Source organism: Harpia harpyja, chromosome 3, assembly GCF_026419915.1.
Source record: "Harpia harpyja isolate bHarHar1 chromosome 3, bHarHar1 primary haplotype, whole genome shotgun sequence".
In the NCBI taxonomy this organism is placed as follows: domain Eukaryota; kingdom Metazoa; phylum Chordata; class Aves; order Accipitriformes; family Accipitridae; genus Harpia; species Harpia harpyja.
In genome coordinates, this window is record NC_068942.1 from 60,506,183 (window position 1) to 60,524,032 (window position 17,850).

Here is a 17,850-nt window from a genome sequence, read left to right on the forward strand (position 1 = left end):
AGCATATACGACACTTGGTGTTAATTTAATTTTCTCTCACCTATTACACAGCAGAACAGTGGAAAATACCAAGACATGCCCTGAGGTGGCTGTCTTTCTGATATAGATGAAACATAACATATGAATTTAAGCAATAAAAATAGAAGTATGTATCTTTTAACTCTAATCTTAGCTAGTACTTGTTCCGAGAAAAAAGAAGGGAGGATAGCGATTATGGGAGGGAAGACGGTTGTTTTATTTATGCTGACACTAACTTAAGTTAGGGTGGATAAAATATGGCAATATGTTTCTCAGATTACTCATCTTAAACTTTTTGCATTTCTTTCCTTACTCAATTAAAATCCAGCACATCTAGAAGATGCTTCTGTCTTGCACAAAACTGAATTCAAATGTAGCTGGCGAGACATCAATGCATCACTTAGCTGGCTGTGAAAAGTAGCAGAGGCTCTGAGATCCTGTCAGTGTTTAAGAGGGCGAAGTGCTAAAAGAAAAATCAGTCAAATTCTCAGATTCATTATGACCCATAAGCTGCCTGCCAGAAATGAAATTCCCGGTGGAAGTCAGCAGAGTGTGTTTGTGTGTGAGTGTGTGATGGAAGTCGGAAATGCATTTCTGTGTGTACAAGAGGAGGATGGAAAGTAGAAATTGAAATTTCAGTCATAAATTCCTCTCTATTGCCAGGTGCAGGACAAGAGGTAGAAAGGACAATCCTATATGCAGGGTAGAATCTGCTTTCTTTAATTTTGAACAGTTTTTCTTAGTATATTTCAGTGTTTTAGGCTGAGTTATAGTTAGAACATAACAACTTGATCTGTAGGTTTTAATATTGATCCTGCTTTATTCCTTCAGAGATGCAAAGGGCATCCCCCTATATGCCGACTTGCTCATCAAAACTATCTGCACAGTGCACAGAGAAGGAGTAAGTTGTCCTCTCAGAAGCAGCTACTCACTGCAGAGAGGGAGGTCAGAACCTTGGCTGCAGCCCTCCAGCATGTCCTTTCTGCACAGCCGGAACAGCCAGGCACCCCTGTGGACAGGCAAAAATGACACTCGTGCCAGTGTGTATGTCTTTGCGTAGCACTAGTAGACACTGTCCTGCACACAGGGGTTATTGCATGACCACAGCAGGGAACTGAAAAGGGAAGACCTGCACAGCACTTGAAATCCAGTCCCAGTATCAGACACCTGATGTTCATTGCTCCCAGTCAGTCACATGTAGGTTACAATAAAGCGTTATGCAGAGAATGTGTATAGAATATTTTCACTAGGGAACATGCATTTTCCATACCCTCTTATTTTCTGTCCAGCGTTTCCTAGAGCAATGGGAGGAATAAGAGATCCCATCTCTATTACTGATAGAGCAGCTCTGCAGTCGGCAAATGAAATACTTCCCCTGGCCCCTGTATAATTATCTCTATCTTGAGTCCTGGCCAGCACAACTCATCTTCATTTCACTAAGGGGACAGGCTGGAACTGGGAATGGCAGAATTCATTTATCACATTTTAATAGAGAGGCAGCTTAGAAAGGGAGGGACTAATGAGATACTTCTAAGGAAATTAGCCAGCTTCTATTACAGGGTTATCTCCTGTGAGGTGGCTGCAGCGATGACGGATGGCATAGGGAATGGCACCATGCTCTCTCCCTGCCTCTTCCCTTCTCCCTCTGGGGGCTGCCCTCCACTGCACCATCTCCCCTGATTATTTCCCCATCACTGGAGTGGAGAACCCTTCATGTGTGATGCCGATGTCCAGTGCACATATCTTCCTGAGCTCAGGGTGTAAAGCAACTGGGGTGTGTGGCACATCTTAAGCAATGAAGGGTTCATAGGTGAGACTGGCAACATATCTCCCACCCCTTGAGGCATATGTGGAAGAGCTGTTTTTTGCTGTTTTTCTGCCTGATTTCTAGAAGGGGGCCTAGGAGTCCCAGCAGTTCGGCTGACTCAGCATTCACTCAGGAGCCCTTTGCAGTTGCTCAAAGGTCATTACTGAAGATTTGGTTCAGCAAGGCACTTAGAGAAGTAAATTTTTTTCCCCTCCATTCAGGGAAGCATGTGAGAACATGCTTATATTAAGTAGTTGGTTAAGGCTTGTTGCCTTTGAAAGTACAAGTGGGTGCTCTTGTTCTGTATTGAATCAGGTCACAAGACTGGATTTCTGTCAGAAGTGATAGTCTTGTACCACCTCATTTGTGTACATTCAGATATTTTCACCTGGAAAGGTTTTTTTGTCTTTTTGCTTGCACATCTTTGCCTCCAAACATTTTCCGAACTTTGCTTCAAATGTAAAAAATGGAATGGAAGAAAAAGGTTCTTGTAACCACCAAAACCAGTAAGTTCAGCTCAAAATTCACAGGTTCCAGATGTGGTACTCGAGTCTGCTGCAGAAATTCCTAAAATAGATAGTCACAACAATTCTCAGTTGTGCTGCATCTTGCTTACCTAAATAAATGCCAGGCTTTCTCACTGATTTCAACATATCTCTCTTACATGCACACCTTATATCATAGAGTGTATTACAACATCACAGCTTGCACTCTTTCCTACCCCGTAAGGCATCATACAGAGCTCTGCAGTGGTTAAAGTGAATGGATTTTTGTGTCTATAGACAGAGTAAACAACTGGTGACAAAATGGCCTAATCATCTTTAAAGTCATTAGCTTTAACTCTGTATCAATCATTCCATGTTGCTGGGCTAATAATCCCTAATTATGAGCTGCTCCTGGTGTTAGCACTACTGACTGTTTTCCATTTAAATGCAGATGTTCCCTGACCTTTTGCTTCCCGAGGAAAGGGAGATAACTCCTTTTTCTCAAAGTCAAAGGAAGGGGACAGCCTGTCCTTGTGGCACCATGAGGCCATTTTCACCCCACTGAGGGGTGTCTGGTTCTCCTGGGAAGAGCAGGTATTTCGACAAGGCTTGGCAATGCTCTAGGCAAGTCAGGCAGAGCACCATTCCTAGAGTTAGTTGGTATTGCAGACACTTCACTGTTAGTGTCGTGTTAAGTGTGATGATATTGCAGTAACTTGCTGGCTATCTTTCAGTGCAGCTCAGTGGCTGAGTGGTCAATGTGCAGTGGTTCATTGCAATGGAGCGGAGGAAAGGCCAAACATCTTCTGCCTGACGTCTTGAAGTAGCTGGGACTGAGCTTGTGTTTTAAATACAATTGGGTATTTCTTAAACATAGATCTTGGTACAGCATGGCTTGCCAACATGCAGGGTTTGATGCACCTCCACCCACAGCTTTGCTTAAACCCAAAGTGGGACCTAATCATTTGAGACAGACAAGTTGGAAGAGCAGCAGATTTTCCCCATTGTCAGAGATGGTGCTTTACAGCATCCTCTGTTCCCTATAGCTGGGCTCACAGTCCAGGCTGTGCATGAAGGGTGGGCATTGGTGGGTGTTGAGGGCTTTGACGGGTCAGTTGATTGTGTCCACTCTGCAGGAGCCAGCGGAGGCCAGTAAGCAGCAACGCTGCCCTTGTACAGCCCTGCTGTGGGGGATTGCCAGCCCTGGTCAGAGCTGCCCCTCTGCATACCACCGACAATGCGTTTGGGATTATCGGGTTTGCATCTTTCTGAATTCTCATTGCTTTGTCAAAGTTATCTCATTCCTACATTATCCTGGCTAGCTATGCATTGATCATAGCTCACAGTTTTCTCCCATTCCCAAAGGGGATAAAATATATATTCTTTTTATTATTTTGACATATGTATATATGCATTGTTTTTATACATCCCATGAAAGAGAAAGTGACTGTCTCAGGCTGATTTGAGTGCTTTGTTTTGATTTTGTATTTTTCTTTCAAAGGTACACAAAAAAATATTAATTCTAAAGAGGAAACTTTTCCCTCTGGAGATGCTGAAAGACATGAGACATTCTCATGATATCAAAATGTGCTGGCTCCTTTCTGTTCAGAGTGAAATCCTTTTGAAGTCTACATTTTTATCAAGGAAAAAGTATCACAGAAAAGCATTTTCTGCTAATTAATGCTTTATGACAAGGTAAAAGGAAGAATTGGAAAGGTAGTCCAGTTGCCACGGCCACTTCACAGAGTAGGAGACCTTGTCACTGGAGTGCTGACTATGGCCATGCCTTACTATGATATAATAGTTACCTGTTTAGTGGGAATAGTACTGGGAACGTATGACACACTGCATGTGTTTCACCACCAAATTATGAGGCAATGAGACCTGTGGTTACCATGTGCCACATTCATCAGTGATGTGGTGATGGTGGACTTTCCACTTTCACAGACATTGAGTTTGCCCACAGAAGGCTATATTTGGTCCAAAGCTAAGAATCTGAGTTTTAGACACCATTATTTCTTCAGCGAAGCATCCACAAACTTCTGTTTATCATATATTGATTGTGTATATCTGTGGGTTTGTATATATATTTCTGTAGAATTTATATTATTGTCTTCTGCATAAGCTGAGACTCAGAAAATCTTGCAAGTATTGTTCCTTGAAAAAGAAATCTTTAGAGACTGTGTACAAAATCAGTTTAGAAAGAGGTCATTTGGGTCAAAGGAGTGGATTATAGGTGAATGGAAATCATAGAATCATAGAATCATTTCGGTTGGAAAAGACCTTAATAAGTGATTATAGGGAGTTACTACAGTAAAATTAATTTTGTTTTATTTGCATGTATGTTCATCTTGCAATGCTGCTAAATCAGGAGAATTAAAAATAATTTTGAACAGGTAACTTCTTGAAGACAATCATTTGACTTTTCACATTATTTTAATAAGCAAATGAGAAAAGTTTGGGTACAGGAAACTGTTTCTTATTTTTCTTTGTGGGCATTTGCAAGCTCTGGACTCAACACACAAATATACTAACCTCTCTTTAGTGGTAATCTGGAATGTAGGACTGGGTACGTTAATGAAAGAAATACATTTCTTCACTCTGTTATCTGGCCTTTGAAAAAGTAACTAAATATACCTGATTGTTTATACTTCTTTCTGAAAGTGATTCCATCCATAAATTTACTTTATTTCTTTGCAATGTTTTTCTTTGTCAGTTTAATTTCTGTTATACCAATCTTGTGAATAATATGGAAATAGCACACTTTTGGAAAAAATAATCATGTTCCTCAATTAGTATTATTACTTCAGTTTAAAGAGAGAAAAGAAGGTTTCCAACTTCACCATTTATCTTTAATTCAAAAATCAATGAAATCCATTCAAAATAATGAATTACTGTAAAAAACTGCAGACAAGTAGATAAAACATTACAAAACTCCCATGTTTAGCAAGATGTTCTCATGTTTAGATACTCTTACATTCCTAATATTTTTACAAGGATTTTTTTTTCTGTTTCTTTTCATCGGTAGATCAGAAACCATGATTTGTGTTGTATTTTCATTAGTAATGTAAAAATTCCATGATAGCGTGTTTATTTTTTAAAAAACTTCCAATACTTACTGTTTCCAAATGGACTGAAAGACTCCTAAGATTTTTTTTTTGTCTGGGGATAAATAAACAGATTGTAAAAAATGATCAATTAAAATAACTTGCAGACAAATTTTAACCAATTTTTCAAGAACCAAAGAGTTTGGGTCAGTTTCTGTATAGGCTGAGCTTACATATCAGATGACTTCTTATTTTACCCAGTTCTGCCTATGGAGTCTACAAAAACAGTAACTTTCTTTCATAATGAGAATCTTTTATCTAAACTCCCATGTACACTGTCACTTTGGGAGTCACTCTTCATTTTGACTGTGATGTTGTGTGTATCTCTGACAGATGAAGTTTTGTGCACCTAAACACAGCTGGTATCTCAGGCAGTTTGACATTGAACTAGAACATGGAGGACACTTACAATGCTGTTGAAAGTGATATAAACCCCATGTAAAACACAAAACCAAACCTGCTTAATGATGCAGAAACAAAGGCCAAAATAATCTCTGCTTTAAGAAAATTCAATACATTCCACTCAGTAAATGGATTCAAGAAAATTCAACTTTTGCATGAAAGCACCTGAGAAGCCAATTAGGCTTAAAAGCCTGACTTCTCAGCTATCAAGCCTTCTTTGCTTGCAGTGCTACACAATATGTGAAAAGTCCCACTGAAGTTCATGGAGCTGTTTGCAGTGTCTTCAGTGGACTGTTGTTCAAGCACTACTTGGATACTGAAGAACTGGTTGAGAAAAATCTAGCTTGTCTGGATTAATTTTTAAAAGATGTATTTCTCATGAGTTTTATTAAGTCATGAAAGGTTTAAAAAATTCTCTGTAGACAAATTAAATGCTTGTAGGTAATATTTATTCTTGGAATGCAGCAATTGTTCCTGAAATTACTTTGATGAATATTGAATTGTATCTATTTTTACTTCATTGTTCAAAGATTTTACAGCCATTTTCAATATTTATTCTTCTTCTAGCGGTCTTTTGACATACTGAGATTTTGTATGTCACACCATGGCAAAAGGTAGAACAATATAATTATTACAGAGGATGTAAGTTTGTATACTGACATACTCAGCAGAGAGCACACCCACACTTTCACACTAGCTGGTCACGAATGGTAATTATTTCTCTCCTCATTATCCCTTCCTCTATTGGAAAAGCAAGAGAAACATTACAGGAAGGTTGGCAAGGGTGAAAAAAAAAAATCTGTTGTTCAATAACGCTTCCTATTTTCATCTAAAAAAATGTTTTTTGAAAATTGGGGGGGGGGGGGCGGAAATTGTTTTCAATAAAAAAGTGTAGCTTGTCTGGCTTCCTCATCTGGAGTCTGACCTTCAAGCATCTTCCATTCTGAGGCAAAATCACCACCCAGAGTGGCTCAAGGGATTGGGCTTCCCAGCTCCCTGCTGCAGAGCTGAACACCGAAGATGTCTCACTTCCTCACTCTGGTGTCTGTCTCTGGGTGCAGCTCCCACAGTTTGTGCCCATGTGGTTCCCAGTCTCTTCCCTAGGTCCGGCAGGGTCAGAACCTAGAAACAGAGGTGAACTGAGACTGTGCCCCAGTGAGAGTCTGGGACCTCCTGGAAAATTACAACACTGAATGTTTTGATTATTTCAGGCCATCACTTTACTTCCCATTCTCTCATTCTGGAAGCTACAGCATTCATTCTGAAATTGGATAAAGTATTTTTACAAGTTCACAGCTTCCCAAAGAGTGGGACTCCTGACTTTGAGTTACCTCCAGTCCTTATCATATCCTGTTCATCTCGATACATATGCTGACGTTAGGATGCTTTGAACAGGTGGCAGCTCTAATCTGTTGTTCCTAGGGTCATTCTGAGCTCTTTAAGCAAAGACAGATTTCAATATCTGATACCAGTCAGTATTCAGTAAAGCTGCTAGATGTTATTACTAGTTGCAAGCCAGGTCCTTGGTTTTGATGACAATAAAATATCTTAATGAGTAAGTTGTGCCCCTCATGCTTTTGCCAGTAACTTCGGTCAGAAGTTTCCTCAGCAGTTCCACCAGATTCTGATGATTCATTGTTGTTTAATTTATGAGTTTGATAGTATATTTTCTCTTCTAACATCTCAGCTGCTAACAGCATCTTTCTTTGACTGTTATGAGAGGAAAGGGTCTGAAATAAACATCTCCCTGATGCCTTTGCTGGTGAAGACTAAACATATTTTTTCTGCAATGTCTTTATTTTCTGTGAATTAGCCCTTTGTTTCTGGGAGTTCACAATTCTCTCCTTCTTGAAAGACTGAATAATATGAACAGAACAATACTGTTGTTTGAGTTTGCCTTCTTGTTAAATTGCCTTTTAATTTCTCTTTGCCCTTCATTTCAGTCTTCCATGCATAAGTCTACCTCTTGGTAAACACACTAGTACATTTGCAGTGCAGGCTGCCTCTCAAAGTGCAGGAAAAATAAGCAGAGAAATTTTTAAATGAAAAAAACAAAACAAAACAAAATTTGATTTTCTCTGCTTGCTTTTATGTGGGACTGTAAACATCTAATAATAATGAAGAGAATGAGCTCTTCAGCCACCTTCAATTCTTAGATAGTTATATTTATCTAAAGGCTTTGGTGATTTTCTTGCAAAGGAAGGTGGGTGTTGGTTTTTTTGGCCTTCTTGTGCTGGCATATAGTAAGGAAAAGTGTCAGGCTAGATGTTATGTGAATAATGAGAATAAGCCTAGGAATATATATGATTGCAAGAACAAAGCCCAGCAAGCTGGGGGGAGCCAGCTTTTTCCCTCCACCTTCACCAGGATAAATAAGAAGAGCTCAGAGTAGGAAGACAGAAATACCAGGTATCAAAATCATTAATAATGCAGTTGCCATACGATATATTACTTGTAAATTCCATTTAAAGGGCATGTCACACCATTTAGTACAATCCATTAATCAATAGCTTACAGAGAAAGAAACCATCTATCTTGGTCTGTTCCTCAAATCTAATCTTTTAAACAAGGAGAGATTTGTTCAAGTTCAGTATTAACTGTTCCAAAACAAGGGAGCTTGATCATCCAAAAGAGAGCAAAGGTGGTTGTTAACTTTCAGCATGGGTTGATTTCAGTATGAAATGAATCATCTGATTTACCTCTTCCCTGCTTACCATCATGAAAATATTATGGATCTTTGTTAAATTACAATAATCTTTTCCCCCACAAAATGAAATTAAATATAATTCAAAGATACTTGCTAATGGTGAGCAGTGTTAAATGGTTATCTTGGAAACATGCTGTAACAGTCATCAGAGTAGAATGATCTGACAGTCCATTTAGCCTCCATCAGACCCTAATGATAGTTTTATTAGAGACTGGGATAAATTTCTCACAATGCCGCTAATAGGAGAAAGATAATTTTTCCTGACCTAACTGGCCAAGGACAAGTACTGCAGTAGTCACTGTGCTGAAGTGGATCTGCCTTAATCTTTACATTTTTTGACTTTCTAGTAGCATTGCATGCTGGCATATGAACTTGGTTGTCTTTGTGCCTGCTTGTGGACCCCTGAGAAGCTGATCCACAGAAAGTAAGAGACTGACTGCAAACCACCTGCCGGAGCCGCAGATTTGCAGGATGCCATGTCTGAGGCACAGTGGCACCGTGTGGCTCAACTGCTGTGAGCAGCCACATGGACAGACTGCCGTTCAAGATAGAGCTCGTCTCATTCTTCAAGATGGTAAAAGACATCTGTCCTCCCCTCAGCTGGTTGTGGGCTGCTGTGGGCATGGTGACTTTGTGACTCAGTCCCTCTGATGGCCTTTAATCTTGAGAGGCACCATTGGTTCTCTTTCATCTTGAATACTGTGGTCATGTATACGTTCATGAGACCAATGCAAGAAGATAGCTGAACGAGCAGAAGAGTTACATTAGCATTTGATGAACCTGAGCCTCCACCTTAAACCCAGAGCTGGGATTTCACTTAGCTAATGTAACAGGACCACATTTACAAGGGACCCCTCTTGTTCCTTCTGCTTCTCCATATACTTCTGGCTGCAGGATTAGTTGGGGTAGAGAAAGACCAGGTCTGTGTACTACTGCTGGTATGGAGCTGAAGTGGCTGAAGCCCATCCCAAAAAGGACATATCTCCAAATCCCTGATGTGGCTCCCACTGATCTCGTCTCTCAAATAGCTCTGAAGTGAACAGAGGAGTCAGAAGAAAGAAGGAATGGCCTAACTACTTAGCTGGATCTTGGACTTCAGTCTGGAAGCAGACTGAGATATAGGAACCAGGGCAATGGTACATGCTATCATTTACTACTTCCCACCTTTCGTGAGGAAAAGGTTTGCGTTTGGGAGATTCTGTGTCTTTTCTTTCATCTGCTTTAAATACTCTTCTAAACCAAGAGAAGAGTGGGCTGAGTCAGAGAGGGTCAAGGGTTTGCTCCTTTACTCTTGCCCTCTCCCACTTCACTGGATGATTCCTGGCATTTTATTGAGAAAGCTGCATAGTGTTTGAACTCCTTATTGATTAAAAAGGGGAAAAAAAGAAAAAGAAAAGAAAGAATCCATACAGTGAGGTCTATGTATAGATACCACTGTGCATCAGCACAGGGAATACAATTAACCTTAGAGAGCAGTAGCAGTAAAAAGGAACAAACTGAAATAATAAAGCTGGCTCTGCACTCTACCATGGTGTCATGGACAGATTGTGCTGGAAAGCATCAGCACTGCGGAGCTTTGGGGTGAGGGGGGTTAATTATCTCTCTGTGAAACATTCATTACAGCACCTGGAACTACATGGAACTCACTGGGCTGCAAGTTCATTGAGAGGTTCATGATCCTTTGGAGCAAACCCAGAGTCATTCTGGCATGAAACCTCTTCACTTTGCTCCCCACTCATCCAGAGCTCTGCCTCCAACACGCTGCAGTGCCAGTGCTTTTCCTCTGCTTATTCCTGTGATTTTGGCTTGGACTGTCATTTGCTGTGTTTTTGCAATATGTAGCACCATGGGGCCCTGATACTTACATGGAGCCTCTGGGTGGGAGTGTGATACAAATAATAATGCTCCTGAGCAGCCAGGATATTTTGGCTGTGCTGCCTTTCAGATCATGTCATTTCTTCACACCCTTCACTGACTGGTCATACTCCAGCGTGATTTTAAGCTTCTTGTCCTAACCTTTGAACCCTATCTCACTTTTGTCCTTCCACCCCAGTCTTAGCTCTTACTAGTTTGCATTGCTCCGTAAGGCTGGCTTAATGGACTGTTTTTTTAATCACAAATACTCTCTGTGCTTTCATTTGCCCACCTACTCTTTCACAGAGCAGTTCAAGCAGTCAGCGGAGACTTTGCTGTTACAGCCTTCTTTCAGTTTTGTGTTCACTCTGATGCCTACAGGAAATCTCATATACAAAGATGGGCAGGGAGCTGGTCAATAAAAGATCTTAAAGACAGCCTGGCATTGTACAAGTGGAACTCGAGCCATAGCTCTGGGGTATTTCTCACTTGTCCTCCACCACTTCATTTTCATCTCTGCAGCACAAGGGGCTGCCCTGCTCTGCTGGATGCTCCAAGTGTGTGTGGAGCTGCACTGCAAAAAACCCCACCAGTATTCAAGCAACCACCAACTTTTCTTTTTCAGGCTTTATTTGGAGAATGTTTGAATCCTTTCCTAAATTATGTAGCAGATTGACTGGTGATGACAAGAATGCATGTCTCTTCATCACAGATTACACAATAAACTCTGTTAGGGCACTCTGAGAGTTGGGAGATGTAGCTTTTTATTCTTTGAGGCGGAGGACAAAATTAAATTTCTTCCACCTGCTGGTATTATTAAAAAAAAAAAAGGAGAAATCAGGATTTCTCTATTTAAAATAAGCATTACAAACGAATTTGTGATCTGGTCAGCTGTCCCTTGGAAAATCAACTAGATCAAGGCTGCTTGAGGAGGAAAGGCAAAGGAAAAATCCCATATGTGAATCTTCCCAAAGTTTACCTGGGAGTTAGTGACAAATCCACTTGGCTGAGTGGCATAAAACTTGCAATTCTTGGGAAGCCCTGCAGTTTAATTCAGAGGCACCCAAGGAATTTGTGTTCTTCCAAAGTTAAGTCCCAACTGGCTGGGTATTTTGAGAAGCATGTCTGAACTTAGACACGTAAATCCCAGCTAATCTTCTCTCTCTGCAATGTGAGGTCCCTGCACTTCCCCCACTACTGAAGTCAAGAGAGAGAAAATCGAGACACAACAGGGAGAGGACTGGCGACTGTGTGAGGACAGAGGTGAGATCTGCTGTGTCAGTGGGAACTAGATTAGACAGGATTTAAGGTTGTAACTCCTGAGGACAGAGATGACAGGCTTTTGTCAAAGGGTCAGGGAGACTGTATAAAAAGTGAGACACGAGAGATTTTGAGTAAGAAGAGACTAAGGATTAACAATAAGTGAGCAAACAGTGGGAAGGAATAGAAAAACATGATCAGATGAGAGATGAGGTACAGAAAGGGTCAGAATTGAGCTGTGACTTGAAGGTAGGAGGAAAAGAGGAACACCAATAAATATGGAGATAGACATTCACTGACAGTGTTCCAAGGGGGTTGCTTGATATCAAAAGCCAAGTTGTCTGCCATTGCCTCGTAAATAAGGCCAGTAATCCAGGCTGAGATTGCAGACACTGGTCCACATAAGGGAAAATAACCCTGCAAGCAACAGTGAACAGCTTCAGAAAAGTCACTGGGATGCTGCTGCAAGTTTAATGGGCATAGGAGAAATGTTTGAAAGGATTAATCCATAGAGCAGGAAAGACAAATGTAATGGGAAACTGAGGAGGAAAATGGGCTGAGGAAAAAAGACAAGTTCTGTTCCTCCCCATTTTCTGGAGCATCCAGGGAAACATGAATGTTGCTGTGTGATGCCTTCCCTTAGCGCTGAGGAGCAGCCACAGGACATGCTGTAAGCACACAGCTCTGGTCTTCGCTGGATCTGCTGATGGCGTGCCACTGTGGCTGTGAAGAAGGCCCGGTGAAGCCAAAAACTTCAGCTTGTCTTTAATTTGTTCTTTTCTCATGTGAAAACCGTGGAGTCTGATCCTCACTGCAATTTTACTTCATGAAAGTAAATTAGATCTCAATTTATTTTTCTCCAGCCTGTCATCCAAACTAGTCCTGTATGCAACCCAGAAAATGGAAGAGATGCCTGGTACAGTAAAAAATTGGCCTCTGTTTTGCATTTTTAATAGAGTAATAACAGCATCTTCCTCTTCAGCTAACAACAGTTCTAGTTTCCTCTCCAAACCAAAACTTCATGTTGGTACAAATAGTCAGTTAGTGGGTCAAAGAGCGTGCTACATACCCCAAAAAATTTTCAGAAATGCTTGTTACCCAGCAAATTTCCTGAACTTTTAGCAACCTTAGCACCTCGTTCTCTTTACTATCTAGTTGATTCAAAATAGCATGCTAAAACTTTAGCAGAAAACCCCAACATTAAATGTGAAATTGATGCTTTGATGCATAATTACCAAATAGATATTGAGTGTTAATGATGATTTCATGTATTATTACTGTTATCTGACCCAGTTTGATTGTATAAATGACCTTGAAACACCTTCCAATGCAGCTTGCTTTTGGAAGATTTTCATGAGGACATGAGGGAGGCAAGCTATCAAAAAGGGAGGCAGAAGTATTAGTGGCATGGCTGGAATACTTTGTATTATGAGGTATAATTTTGTGTTACCAGTCTTCAAATCCAAACTAAATATTTTTCCCTCTCTTATTTCATCACATCCCACTTAAAACATTTCTGAAGGTTGAGGATATGATCACATCAGCACTTGTAACCCTACTGTTGCCGAAATCCGGAATAAAACTCCTTAACAGCAATGAGAAGTTAAGAAGCAGGCACTCCTTTATTGCAGCGCTGGGCACACGGGGGATCGCTCCACCTATCGTGTGCACCTGTCTTGTCTAACGATACAGTTAAATACACACCTGTTATACATATTCATTAAGTTTCTGGGAAATGTTATACATAATCATCAACTTTCCAGTAAATCATTAGCATATGTATATGTCTCTTCACGCAGGTGCAGCAAAGGTCTCTGGTGGTCTTCAGAAGCCCTCTGGTGGTCTTTCATAGTCTTCCTCACTTGTCCGCTTCTTGACCTCCTTTAGCTGATTCTGCGCAGTATGATTCTCATCACTATCTATATTAGTTTGCATAAAAATGTATACTATGTTCTCTTTTGAAATCCAACCTTTTCAATGATTGGTCTTTCAGTTTGTTATCAAAATGGGAAAGGTAGGGAGTTTTCAAGAAGCGAATCTTCTTGGCTTCTTGAAAGAAAATACAAGCCAACAATAATCAGCTAAAAGTACAGTACTGCACATTCTTTAAGTTCTTTATCTACTATGGTTACACCCCACAACTCTATATTCCTAATATTTCAGTTGTAATCAGATTTGACTTCTTTTAAAATGTAACATTTCCCCCCTTTGAAAGTTTTGAAAATCACTTCAATACTTTCACTATAATTCTACTGATCAGTTACTATATATTGGAGGAGGTTCTGGGTTTCTTTGTTCATTTTGTTGTTTTGCAACAGCTTGGACGATCATGTGATTAAAAGAAGTTTCACGAGTCAAACGTGTTAGCCGATTCATCATTCTCCAAGTTAGGATATATAATATTGCTGACAGAGTCAAACTGATCAAAACCAATATCAAAAGAACCACGATGGGGTGACACAACTTGTTCAGGATGCCTGTAGCAGTAGGTGACCATCCGAAAAGTGTGTCCCACCATTTATGTTCTACATCTTTTTGCACTCTTTCAAAAATTCGGTGTATTTCTTTCACATTGTTATGAACAGTTATTAAGGGGTTTTTTTTTGTCCATTTTCCCTAATTTTTTCTAAAATCTCAACTAGATCCTTGTGTTGTAGTAACTGTTTTACCAAAGCGAGATTCATTCCGATGGGTATAGGTAGTAATTCATGAATCAACATGTAGTTAGATTGCAAAAGTTGGTGAGACGTGACCGGGGCCGAATAGGAAAAGTCACATCTTACAATCTTAGTAAAATTGTATGTCACTGACCATTCTTTCAAATTTTTCCTTGCATTTAATAATCTTCCCAATTTCTCATCCTCTTCTGAATATTTAGGTTTTTTCCTTTGGTATTACAATAGTTTTTGTAAGAATTAATGCCATTTGTAAGGTATTCCTTTTGGCTGTTTCCTTAGCTGATTTATCTGTTAATCTGTTCCCTACAATCTCTTTTATATTCCCTGATTGATGTGTTTTACAGTGCATGATTGTTACTGCAGTTGGTTTCCGAACTGCTTGTAGTAAATGTAAAATCTCCTCTTTATATTTAATGTTGGACCCCTGAGAGGATAATAGTCCTCTTTCCTTCCATAAAATCCCATGGACATGGACCACGCCAAATGCATATTTCGAATCAGTCCAAATATTCACTTTCTTTTCTTCACTCAATTCTAGAGCCCTTGTCAAAGCCACTAGTTCAGCCTTCTGAGCTGAAGCTGTGTTTGGTAAAGCATTGGCTTCTATAACTGATTTTTCAGTTGTTACCGTATATCCTGCATAGCGGATTCCATTTTCAACAAAGCTGCTACCATCTGTGTACAATTCCCAGTCTGGATTGTCCATAGGTACATCCTTCAGATCCTCTTGACTGGAATATACATACTCAATGGTAGTCAGGCAATCATGTTCCAGTTGTCCTTCTTCCTGTATAGAACTTAAAAAGACTGCAGGATTAGTCAAATTAGTGGTTTTCAAAAGTACATCATCTTGCTCCATCAAAATTACCTGATATTTCATCATTCTGTTTGGGGAGAGTCAATGGTCCCCCTTTTGTTCTAACACTGATATCACCATATGTGGTACATATACCACCATCATCCTTCCCAAAGTCAATTTTCGGGCCTCCTGTATTATCATCACAGTGGCTGCTACTGCTCTCAAACAAGCAGGTCAGCCTTTACTTACAAAGTCTAATTGTTTGGAAAAGTATCCAACCGGTCACTTCCAACTTCCCATCTTCTGAGTCAGCACTCCCAGTGCAAGGTGTTGTTTCTCATGTACAAATAACTGGAAGTCTTTAGTCAGATCCGGAAGTCCCAGGGCTGGTGCTGTCATCAGGGCCTGTTTTAGATTCTTGAAAGCTCTCTGCTGATCTGGACCCCATTCAAATGGTGGACCTTTAAGAGCTTCATATAAAGGTTTAGTCAACAGACTATAGTTCATTATCCATAGCCGACACCACCCAGTCATTCCCAAGAAGGTTCTCAATTCGTGGGTATTTCTCGGCTCCGGGATACTGCAAATTGTTTCTTTGCGGTCTGTTCCCAACTGTCTTTGCCCTTGTGAGATTTCAAAACCCAGATATATCACAGTCTGTTTTGGTATATGGGCCTTAGTTCTAGAGACTTTGTATCCGCTTAACCCCAAAAAGTTTAAAAGATCAATTGTTACCTTTATACACGCTGGTCTCTCCTCTGTTGTTATCAATATGTCGTCTACATACTGTAGGAGTAAATGTCCAGGTTTGGGACCATCTCGTTTCCACATCTCAAGTTCTTTTGCTAATTGGCTCCCAAATATTGTTGGACTGTTCTTGAATCCTTGCGGCAATCTTGTCCATGTCAATTGTGTTTTTCGTCCTGTTTTTGGATTTTCCCACTCGAAAGCAAATAATTTTCGACTTCCTTCTTCCAGGGGTATACAAAAGAAAGCATCTTTTAAATCAAGCACTGTAAACCACTGGTGATTCTCCCCTAGAGCTGTTAAAAGTGTATATGGATTGGCCACTACAGGATGTATGTCTTTCACTATCTGATTTATCGCCCTCAGATCCTGTACTAATCTATATTCTCCTGATGGCTTTTTCACTGGTAAAATTGGAGTATTATATTCAGATTCACACTCCTCTAAGATTCCATATTCCAAAAATTTATCAATTAATTTCTTGATTCTCAATCTAGCCTCAGGTTTAACTGGATACTGTTTTAATTTCACTGGTTTCACATTTTCCTTCAGTTCTACTTTTACAGGTTGTGTCATTTTAGATTTTCCAGGTATCTCTGTGTTTCAAACTGTAGGGATCACAGCATCATCAACTTCTTGTGGCATCTCCTGAATCTTAACCTTCTCCTGTATCATCAATATTTCTCCTGTCTTTGATTCTGGTATCTTTTAAAGAATTTCTTCTCCCTCAAAAGCTATCTGTGTATTCAATTTGGATAACAAATCTCGACCCAACAGGGGTATCGGACATTCTGGTACATACAAAAATTCATGTGTAATTGTTTTATTTCCAAATTTTAAATCAAGGGGTTGAAAGAATGGTCTATTTTCCTGTTTCCCAGTCGCTCCAATTATGTTCGCTGTTTTATTTTCCAATTTCCCTTTGTAAGTATTCAAAACAGAATATACTGCTCCCGTATCAACTAAAAATTCAACTTTATCATTTCCCAGCTTAATTGTAACCAGAGGTTCAGCTGGGTTCCCCTCCGGTCTCTTTCATTCATTTAAAGTCATCATTTTTGTAGCCTCTTGTTGACTTATTTGCCTTTTGGGGCAATCCCTTTTCCAATCTCCATCTTCCTTATAATATGCACACTGATTCATTCCGAGGGGTGTATTAGGTTCCCAGTTACCAAAGTTTCTAAAACTTCCTCTTCCCCGAGCTCGTCTTCTTCCTCTTGCTGCATTCCCTGTTAAGACAGCTATTAATCTACTGTCTCTGATCTTTTTTTTTCTTTTTTTTTTTTTGTTTTTTCTTTCTTCTCTTAATTATTATAGACTTTCCATGCTGTTTCTAACATTTTATTTAAATTTCTTGAATCCTCTCCTTCCAATTTTTGGACTTTTTGCCTTATATCAGGTGTTGACTGCTTCATAAAAAAAATCGAAGCCAATTGTTGTTCTGCTTCTGTCTCCAATTTCAAATCAGTATATTTTTAGTGGTTTCCTTCAATTTTTCCAAAAACACAGAGAGAGATTTATTTTTATCTTGATTTATTTCATATAATTTAGACCAATTCAAAGCTTTCGGCATTGCATGTTTTATTTCATACAATACCTATTTTTGATATCGAGTTAACCTTCTCCTGTGTACAGGGTCATTTGGATCCCACTGGGGATCTCTCGAAGGAAAACTCTGTTCCAAAGTTCCAGAAAGCATTCCATTCATAAGTGTTGCCTCTGCTTGTGTTTTTCCAGTTTTATTACCATCTGTTTTTCAGTACTATCCAATAAATTATTCTCCCTGACTCAATACTCCTTTCCCGTGAATGTGAGGGAGAGAGATCCTGCTCCTCCCTTGGTGGGGTTATTTCTAATTCTAGTTCCATTTTATCTTCTTTTGGTACCATACATTTAATGTATCTTTTTCTAATATCACAAGCTGAACAACAACTCTTAGTTTTCTTATTTTCTGAAGTTAATGTTATCACTAAATTGTCTCGACTA